This window comes from Lithobates pipiens, unplaced genomic scaffold, assembly GCF_037356315.1.
Source record: "Lithobates pipiens isolate NorthernLeopardFrog02 unplaced genomic scaffold, aLitPip1_a1.2 Scaffold_13, whole genome shotgun sequence".
Taxonomy (NCBI): Eukaryota; Metazoa; Chordata; class Amphibia; order Anura; family Ranidae; genus Lithobates; species Lithobates pipiens.
The window spans coordinates 543,573,104-543,583,170 of NW_027507718.1; positions in this window are offsets into that span (position 1 = coordinate 543,573,104).

The window sequence follows — 10,067 nt, forward strand, 5'->3', positions numbered from 1 at the left end:
ACGCATTTATAACAGTAAAGTGAGTTTATATAGTGAAATACAGGACTTAGAACTCCGTCTGACTACTTAAATGTTGAATTTTAAAAAGCAGCCGCTTTTAATACTTCTTCTGACCACTAGAGGGCAGGATGGGGTTGGAAAGAAAAGCTGTCAAGTAAAACTAATTACAAGCAGCTGTGTTTTGCATTGGAGGGATCTGCTCTGCCTGTCCTCCTCTAATAGAAAACATGTGTTTGTGGATTAAAGTTCAATTCTAGTCTTTCAGATATTGTTACAGATGAACGACTGTAACAAAAGTCAGTTTAGGCCAGTTTCACACTGAGGTGGTTTTCCAAACGGCCTCTAAATAACGCCTGAAAAACCGCCTCCCATTAATTTCAGGGTTATGTTTCACACTGGGGTGGTGCGCTTGCATGACGTTGGGCAAAGTCCTGCAAGCAGCATCTTTGGGGCCGTTTCGTTGCGCTGTATACAGTGCCCCCAAAACGCCTGCCCATTGAAATGAATGGCAAATCGTTTTTGGAAGCACTGGTCACTTTTAACCCCTTCTCTGGAGTGAAAAGCAACCCGCTAGCGGCTGGAAAGCGGCGCTGCAGTGTGAAAGTAGCCCTAATCTAGACCGGTGATGGTGAACCTTGGCACCCCAGATGTTTTGGAACTACATTCCCCATGATGCTCATGCACTCTGCAGCATAGTTTAGCATCATGGGAAATGTAGTTCCAAAACATCTGGGGTGCCAAAGTTCGCCATCACCGGTAGAGACATTCTTGCAGCAAATTAGGATTGCAGAGAGAACATGAGACGTGTTGAGCATTAATCGGGGGGGTCACCACACAGTAGGGAAGAGGGAACAAAATTAATAAGGGTGGGTTCCAATAATTCATAAAAGTACAAGTCCCAGTGATACTGATGGCAGCCAATACTGACCTACAAATCCCACTGTTACTGAAGGCTGCCAATACCGACCTGCAAGTCCCACTGTTGCTGATGGCAGCCAATACCGACCTACAAGTCCAACTGTTACTGATAGCGGACAATACCGACCTACAAGTCCCACTGTTACTGATAGCGGACAATACCGACCTACAAGTCCCATGGTTACTGATAGCGGACAATACCGACCTACAAGTCCCACGGTTACTGATGGCAGACAATACCGACCTACAAGTCCCACGGTTACTGATGGCAGACAATACCGACCTACAAGTCCCACGGTTACTGATGGCAGACAATACCGACCTACAAGTCCAACTGTTACTGATAGCGGACAATACCGACCTACAAGTCCCATGGTTACTGATAGCGGACAATACCGACCTACAAGTCCCACGGTTACTGATGGCAGACAATACCGACCTACAAGTCCCACTGTTGCTGATGGCAGCCAATACCGAACTACAAGTCCCACTGTTGCTGATGGCAGCCAATACTGAACTACAAGTCCCACTGTTACTGATAGCGGACAATACCGACCTACAAGTCCCACTGTTACTGATAGCGGACAATACCGACCTACAAGTCCCACGGTTACTGATAGCGGACAATACCGACTTACAAGTCCCACTGTTACTGATAGCGGACAATACCGACCTACAAGTCCCACTGTTGCTGATGGCAGCCAATACCGACCTACAAATCCCACTGTTACTGAAGGCTGCCAATACCGACCTGCAAGTCCCACTGTTGCTGATGGCAGCCAATACCGACCTACAAGTCCAACTGTTACTGATAGCGGACAATACCGACCTACAAGTCCCATGGTTACTGATAGCGGACAATACCGACCTACAAGTCCCACGGTTACTGATGGCAGACAATACCGACCTACAAGTCCCACTGTTGCTGATGGCAGCCAATACCGAACTACAAGTCCCACTGTTGCTGATGGCAGCCAATACTGAACTACAAGTCCCACTGTTACTGATAGCGGACAATACCGACCTACAAGTCCCACTGTTACTGATAGCGGACAATACCGACCTACAAGTCCCACGGTTACTGATAGCGGACAATACCGACTTACAAGTCCCACTGTTACTGATAGCGGACAATACCGACCTACAAGTCCCACTGTTGCTGATGGCAGCCAACACCGAACTACAAGTCCCACTTGTTACTGATGGCAGCCAATACCGAACTACAAGTCCCACTGTTACTAATGGCAGACAATACCGACCTACAAGTCCTGTTGTTACTGATGGCAGCCAATACCGAACTCCAAGTCCCACTGTTACTGATGGCAGCCAATACCGACCTACAAGTTCCAGTAGTTCTTAGCTGCTTCTCCTTTTAGTGCCCTGCTAGTAAGACTGGGCAGCCATGAGTTTCTCCATTTCTACCACTGGAATTAGGCCTCATTTGCACAGGGCTTATCCATGCGCACTCTGTGCGAGAGCTGTGTATACCTGCACTGGGTTGTAAAGACATGAGGGTGTATACAGGCACTTCAACATCAGAGCTAACTCTTTGCCTCACGTTCTGGCATTTCTACAATCAGTTCTTGGCCAGAATTTTGGCCTTAAGCACTGGAGAGGTCTCAGCTTGTCCATTCTCTTTCAATGACCTCTGGCTTCACTCTCCCTTTTAAAGACTTTTCTTCAAGGTGTATCTTGCATTAATCTCCCATTTGTAGTACACTGTGCTTCCTTGTGATCTCAACTGGGTTCTCTCTGCCCTGCAGAACCCCCCCTCCCCCCACTTTTGAACCCATCAGGGATATTCCTTTGAATGACTTCTCCTATAAAGTAGCCTTCTTGGTTGCTATCGCATCTGTTAGACACGTCATTGAGTTGTTGGCTCTTTCCTGTAAGGAACAATTCCTCATACTTCACAAAGTCAAGGTTGTTTTATGATCAAGACCATCCTTTCTTCCAAAGGTGGTATCAGTCTTCCTCGTGCCCTGCACCAAAGGAAATCTCTTCATTGCCTGGACATAGAGCCATTAGAGACTACCTCTTAACTACAGCTTTGATCTGATGGACAGATGCCCCATTTGGCTTCTCGTCATGACCATTTTGCAAGGAACACCCTGCTTCCAAGTCCACTTTCGTGAGATGGATAAGAAATCTAATCGCACTGCCATTCCACCAGATTGATGGACGTTTCCTGGGCATTTCAGCCACAGGCCTCTGTAGCCCAGCTTCGTAAGGCTGCTACCTGGTCTTCTGTTCATACTATTTCAAAGTTCTACTAGATGGATGTCCAAATATGAATTTGGGTCTGTTGACCCTTGTTGGACTTATTGGCTCAGTTCCATTTGCCTAGTTGTTGACCACTAGTGTTGGGCGAACGGTTCGGGCTGAACATCTGCCTGTTCGCTGAACAACCAAATTTGCAGGGTGTTTGTCAGGTGTTCGCTCCGCTAAAACACCCTGCAAGTGCACTGCGTGCCGCACAGTGTCTGTCCCCCCACTTTTGAACCCATCAGAGATATTCCTTTGGATGACTTCTCCTATAAAGTAGCCTTCTTGGTTGCTATCGCATCTGTTAGACACGTCTTTGAGTTGTTGGCTCTTTCCTGTAAGGAACAATTCCTCATACTTCACAAAGTCAAGGTTGTTTTATGACCAAGACCATCCTTTCTTCCAAAGGTGGTATCAGTCTTCCTCGTGCCCTTACACCAAAGGAAATCTCTTCATTGCCTGGACATAGAGCCATTTGAGTCTACCTCTTAACTACAGTTTTGATCTGATGGACAGATGCCCCATTTGTCTTCTCGTCAGGACCTTGCAAGGAACACCCTGCTTCCAAGTCCACTATCATCAAATCACACTGCCATTCCACCAGATTGATGGACGTTTCCTGGGCATTTCAGCCACAGGCCTCTAGCCCACCTTCATAAGGCTACCTGGTCTTCTGTTCATACTATTTCAAAGTTCTACTAGGTGGATGTCCAAATATGAATTTGGGTCTGTTGACCCTTGTTGGACTTATTGGCCCAGTTCCATTTGCCTAGTTGTTGACCACTAGTGTTGGGCGAACGGTTTGGGCCGAACATCTGCCTGTTCACTGAACAACCAAATTTGGCAGGTGTTTGCCAGGTGTTCGCTCTGCCAAAACACCCTGCAAGTGCACTGCGTGCCGCACAGTGTCTGTCCACGTGTTAAGTGCAGGATATATTAAAAACTATATTATATTTAACCACTTGCCGACCAGCGCAGGACGATGTACGTCGACAGAATGGCACGGGCAGGCAAATGGGCGTAAATGTACGTCCCTTCAAATTTGCCGCCCTGCCATCGGGAGCGCGCCGCCACCGGCGCGCTCCTGTGCTGGTTGGGACCCCCGTGAGTCCGGTTGCGGGACCCGCGGACTCGATCGCCGCGGGCATCCCCGCGATCGTCTCACGGAGCGGCCGAATGAAGAAATGCCGTTGTAAACAGCATTTCTCCATTCTGCCTAGCAACTAGTGACGCTGATCCATGCTCCATGTGATTGGAGCAGAGTTTAGTGTTCACTAAATGAAAGCCCAACCCCCCCCACAGTTAGTAACACGCCCCTAGGAACACTTAACCCCTACACTGCCACCCACTGGTTAACCCCTTCACTGCCAGTGTCATTTACACAGGAATCACTGCATTTATATAGCAGTGATTACTGTATAAATGACAATGGTCCCAAAAATGTGTCAAAAATGTCCGATGGGTCCCCCACAATGTCGCAGTCACAATAAAAATCGCTGATTGCCGCCATTACTAGTAAAAAAAAATTATTAAAAATTATTAATAAAAATGCTATAAAACTATCCCTATTTTGTAAACGCTATAACTTTTGCGCAAACCAATCAATAATTGCTTATTGCGATTTTTTTTTACCAAAAATATGTAGAAGAATACGTATCGGCCTAAACTGAGGGAAAAAAATGTTTTTTTATATATTTTTTGGGGATATTTATTATAACAAAAAGTAAAAAATAATGCGTTTTTTTCAAAATTGTCGCTCTATTTTTGTTTATAGCGCAAAAAATAAAAACCGCAGGGGGTGATCAAATACCACCAAAAGAAAGCTCTATTTGTGGGAAAAAAAGGACGTCAATTTTGTTTGGGAGCCACGTCGCACGACCGCGCAATTGTCAGTTAAAGTGACGCAGTGCCGAATCGCAAAAAGTGGTCTGGTCTTTGGCCAGCAAAATGGTCCGGTCTGTAAGTGGTTAATCAACGCCACTACCGCAAAGCCACCTCCCACCCACCGCTGTCAGATCTAGTAGTCTAGATTTCTATTCCACAAAGAAAGAAGCGCGCTCGTTTTTTTTTTTGTGTAAACTACTTAAGTAAGCAACTTTGGCCGCACAATGAAACGGAAAACAAATGGCAGATCCCGAGGCCGGAATGAGAACATGCTGGCTGCCGTACCTGAGGAGAAGCAGATGAGGAAAATGTTCCCCCCGGCATCTCTCCAAGGCTGCAGATATAAATATTTACCCAGCCGTGCACCTTTCTGCAGAATCCACCCTCCGGGGGAATATGTCGGAAGTCCTCTATCCTCCGCAGCTTCCTGTCCTTCCGAGATGCTGCGGCCGGCCGACACTTCATCCCTGACTGCCGTCCACATGAGGACAAACCTCGGGAAAAGCGGAGAATGTAGAGGCAGAAAATAGTTCTATGGACTTTATCTATTTACAGTTTATTCAGTAATAAAAGATGGAACATCTGACCCCCAGCCTTCCCTTCAGTCTGACACCCCGCACCATTTTTGTTTGTGTGGGGTCCCCCTTTCCTCATCTACCATGATTGTCTGGTATAGATGAAGGGAATCCCCGGCCGCTTACAAACAGAAGGAAATAGCTGGAAGCTGTCACTTTTTATTTCTTTGTATTGTATATTTTGTACAGATACACCACTTCGCCGGCAGGCTCAGGACATCCATTGGGCATGGTCTTTAAAGGAATTTTGCATTCTTAATGTATGCCTGTAAGCATTATTTTAAAAAATTCTGCTCCCTGTCAGACTTTTTTTTTTTTGCTTTGGTGCATGTCCTCTATAGCAATCAACCCCCCTTTTCCATATGTTTGATAATCTCTAGCGTCTGTGGTCAGTAGGAGGAAGAATGGTGCTCCATTATTGTTAAGGGAAGGAATGATGTCCCATCATTGGTGTCAGTGGGAGAAATGGTGCCTCATCGTTGGTATCAGCAGAAGGAATGGTGCCTCATCGTTGGTGTCAGTGGGAGAAATGGTGCCTCATCGTTGGTGTCAGTGGAAGGAATGGTGCCCCATTGTTGGTGTCAGTGGAAGGAATGGTGCCTCATTGTTGATGTCAGCGGAAGGAATGGTGCCATATCGTTGGTGTCAGTCGAAGGAATGGTGCCATATCATTGGTGTCAGTGGAAGGAATGGTGTCTCCTTCCTGGAGTCTGTGAAAGGAATGGTGCCTCATCGCTGGTGTCAGTGAAAGGAATGGTGCCCCATTGTTGGAGTCAGTGAGACAAATGGTGCCTCAATGTTGGTGTCAATGGGAGGAATAGTGCTTTATCATTGGTGTCTGTGGTTGGAATGGTGCCTTATTGGTGTCTGTGGTTGGAATAGTGCCCCATTTTTGGTGTCGGTGGGGAGAAATAGTGCCTCATTGTTGGTGTCAGTGGAGAGAATGGAGCTTCATCATTGGTGTCAGTAAAAGGAAAGGTGCTTCATTGTTGGTGTCATTGGTTGAAATGGTGCCTCATTGTTAGCGTCTGTGGTTGGAATGGTGCCTCATTGTTGGTATCTGTGGTCGGAATGGTGCCTCATTGTTGGCGTCTGTGGTTGGAATGGTGCCTTATTGTTGGTATCTGTGGTCGGAATGGTGCCTCATTGTTGGTATCTGTGGTCGGAATGGTGCCTCATTGTTGGCGTCTGTGGTTGGAATGGTGCCTTATTGTTGGTATCTGTGGTCGGAATGGTGCTTCATTGTTGGTGTCATTGGTTGGAATGGTGCCTCATTGTTGGTATCTGTGGTTGGAATGGTGCCTCATTGTTAGTATCTGTGGTTGGAATGGTGCCTCATCGTTGGTATCTGTGGTTGGAATGGTGCCTCATTGTTGGCGTCTGTGGTTGGAATGGTGCCTCATTGTTGGTATCTGTGGTTGGAATGGTGCCTCATTGTTAGTATCTGTGGTTGGAATGGTGCCTCATCGTTGGTATCTGTGGTTGGAATGGTGCCTCATTGTTGGTGTCTGTGGTGGGAATGGTGCCTCATTGATGGTGTCTGTGGTCGGAATGGTGCCTCATTGATGGTGTCTGTGGTTGGAATGGTGCCTCATTGTTGGTGGCTGGAATAATGCCCCACTGTCGGTGTTAGCGGGAGGAATGGTGCTTCGTTGTTGGTGTTTATAGGGTGCTTTGCATATCTCCATGGCAATGAGTATACTGCATGTATTGTTTTTACTGATGTAGTTCATTTAATAAAATTTGCATATATTTTCCTTTTATATGTTTTGTAGGATTTGCACCTTTTTAAAGTCCCATATCTCTTATATCTTCTTTTTTTTTCATCTAAACAGGATGTTGGTGCCATATCTTGTGTAGAGTTTGACACCGATCTCCGACCACATAATCTAACAACTATTGATTGCTTCTTGCAACACTTCTTTAAATAATCGCAAACATGCAAAATTCTGTAGAAAGCTGTTGAAGTGCAAGAAATTACTCACTGGGTGTTGTGTACACAAATTGCACAATACAAGGTTACCTTCCGGGCTGTGAAGAAACACCACATGATGTAACCCTGAGCACATTTCTGGATATTATGTTTTGTTTTTTTACGGAGCATGTTATCTGCTGATATTATGCTTTTGTTTTTAAAGGTTTTAGTAATGGATAGAGTGGGGAAGAGTTAAAATTCTGTGATTCCCCCCCCCCCCCCCCCCCAAGATTCCCCCCTGAGATTCCCCCTGAGATTCTCCTAACTCCCTGTCCTGTGTCCTAAAATAAAATCCAGAGACATACCCGGCATACGTAGCATGTCCTGTCCTCTTCTCCCCCCCATTGCTCTCCAGCACCTCCTGGTCGGCAATTCCTGGCTGTCAAAATGACAGCCTGAACTAGAATTGCTGTGTAATACAACAGCTATTACAGTGGTTGATGTCAATGGGGACTTTCTGAACGGTGTTTATACACAATGTTCAGAAACAGCATTCAGAGATGCATAGTAACAATATTAATTTTCATTCATCTGCAAATCAAAGAGGTGACTGCTAATCTGCATATGCTGACTGTTAATGTAACCTCACAAAAAAAAAAAAAAAATCGATATAAATTGTGTTTGTGTTTTTAGTTAACCCCAATAAACTCCTCCCTCCCCTTCTCCACTTTGCTCATATTTTCCTGTTTTTTTTTTGTTTAAATTTGGCCATTTATTTATTTTTAACCATTGTGTTACTACTTTTATTTTATTTATTTTTTATTTTATTTAATTCATTACAAAGTGCTTAAAAAATGCTTTACTTAAAAAGTAAAAAAGGTCGTCATTATTTCATTTGCAATTCTTTGCAACAAAATCGTAATTTCTGGCAACAATAACTAATACTAATTAAACGGCAAAGTTTTTTTTTTTTTTTTTGGGGGGGGGGTTTCTGTCGCTGGATATATGGATTGTATAGAAAATGGTTACTGTAAGACAATATGGCCTCTTGCATGCAACTATAACGTACAACATATGAGAGTACATTGTAAAATGTGTCTGTTGCGCCCAGGGGTGGACTGACAACTCATGGGGCCCCTGGGCAATAGAAGATTATGGGGCCCCCAGGCAATCCGAGATTATGGGGTCACACAGTATACACACACACACACACACACACACAGTATACACATACATGTACACACAGTATACACACACACAGTATACACAGACATGTACACACAGTATACAGAGTAGGGTTGCCACCTGTCCGGGATTCACCCGGACAGTTCGGGTTTGGAATCATGAGTTCGGGTTTCGGATCGCATGGAACCCGGACACATTATTCAGACCAGGCTATGGCTTCCCAGCAGGGTTCCTGGCTGCAGTTGTGTAAGCAGTCTGTATCTGTTCCACTCTCTTTCACACTGCCCAAAGCCAGCACTAACAATTACTCCTCCCTCCACACAGACAGGAGAGGAGAAAGGGTTGGTCTGCTCCTCTTCCTCCCTCTCCTACCCCTCTGTGTCTGTATACAGTCCAGCAGCCTCAGCTACATCTGGATAAAAGGTGCTGACTGCCAAGAGGTGAATGAGCTCACCATCCATCCTTGTCTGTGATTGAAGTCTCCCCCTTTCTATCTCCTGCCTCTGAGTGAGTACACTAAGGTAAATCAGGGTTCTCAGAATACCCCTTACATCAGAGTTCCCCTTTACACCAGAGGCCACAGAGTACCCCCTTACATCAGAGCCCTCTCTGTACATCAGAATTCTCAGTGTTCCCTCTTAAATCAGGGTTCCCAGAGCATCCCTTATGTTAGAGTTCCCAGAGTTCTCCCTTACATCAGAGTCTGCAGAGTCCCCCTTACAGTGTAAGGGAACTATGCGAGTTCAGATGTAAAAGGGGAACTCTGTGGACTCTGATGTAAAGGGGGGCTCTTGTGATTAACTTAATTTGATTAGAAATGTTATTTAATTGCAAAATATATGTATAGTTTATACTGCTAAAGTGTTCGGGTTAGACTTGAAGAAAAGGTGGCAACCCTAATACACAGACATGTTTCTATTGGCTGAGAAGGTACTGGAGAGGCGGGGCAGCTATAATCTCAGGCTTTTTAGACCAAAAGGATGTCGGTAAGGGACATTTCAGAGACAGATGTAAAAAAAAAAAAAACACAGATTTTTACATACTGTCCCTGGTTTTACTGAGGCTGGCGAACCCTGATGGGGCCCCCTAGGGGCCCAGGGCCCTCGGGCAGTGCCCGAGTGGCCCAATGGTCAGTCCGCCCCTGGTTGCGCCCAGAGCAATAGCTGCAACATATTTTTGCCCCTAGCAAACTAACTTTCCCCCCTTACCCCTATTCATGCAAGGAAGAGGGGGACAGGCCTGGAGACACATTACGAGGACGTGGACTATCTCTTCCAGGTTCAGGCAGCCTCAGAAAGACGTCACAAAGGAATATGGTGGCGAAG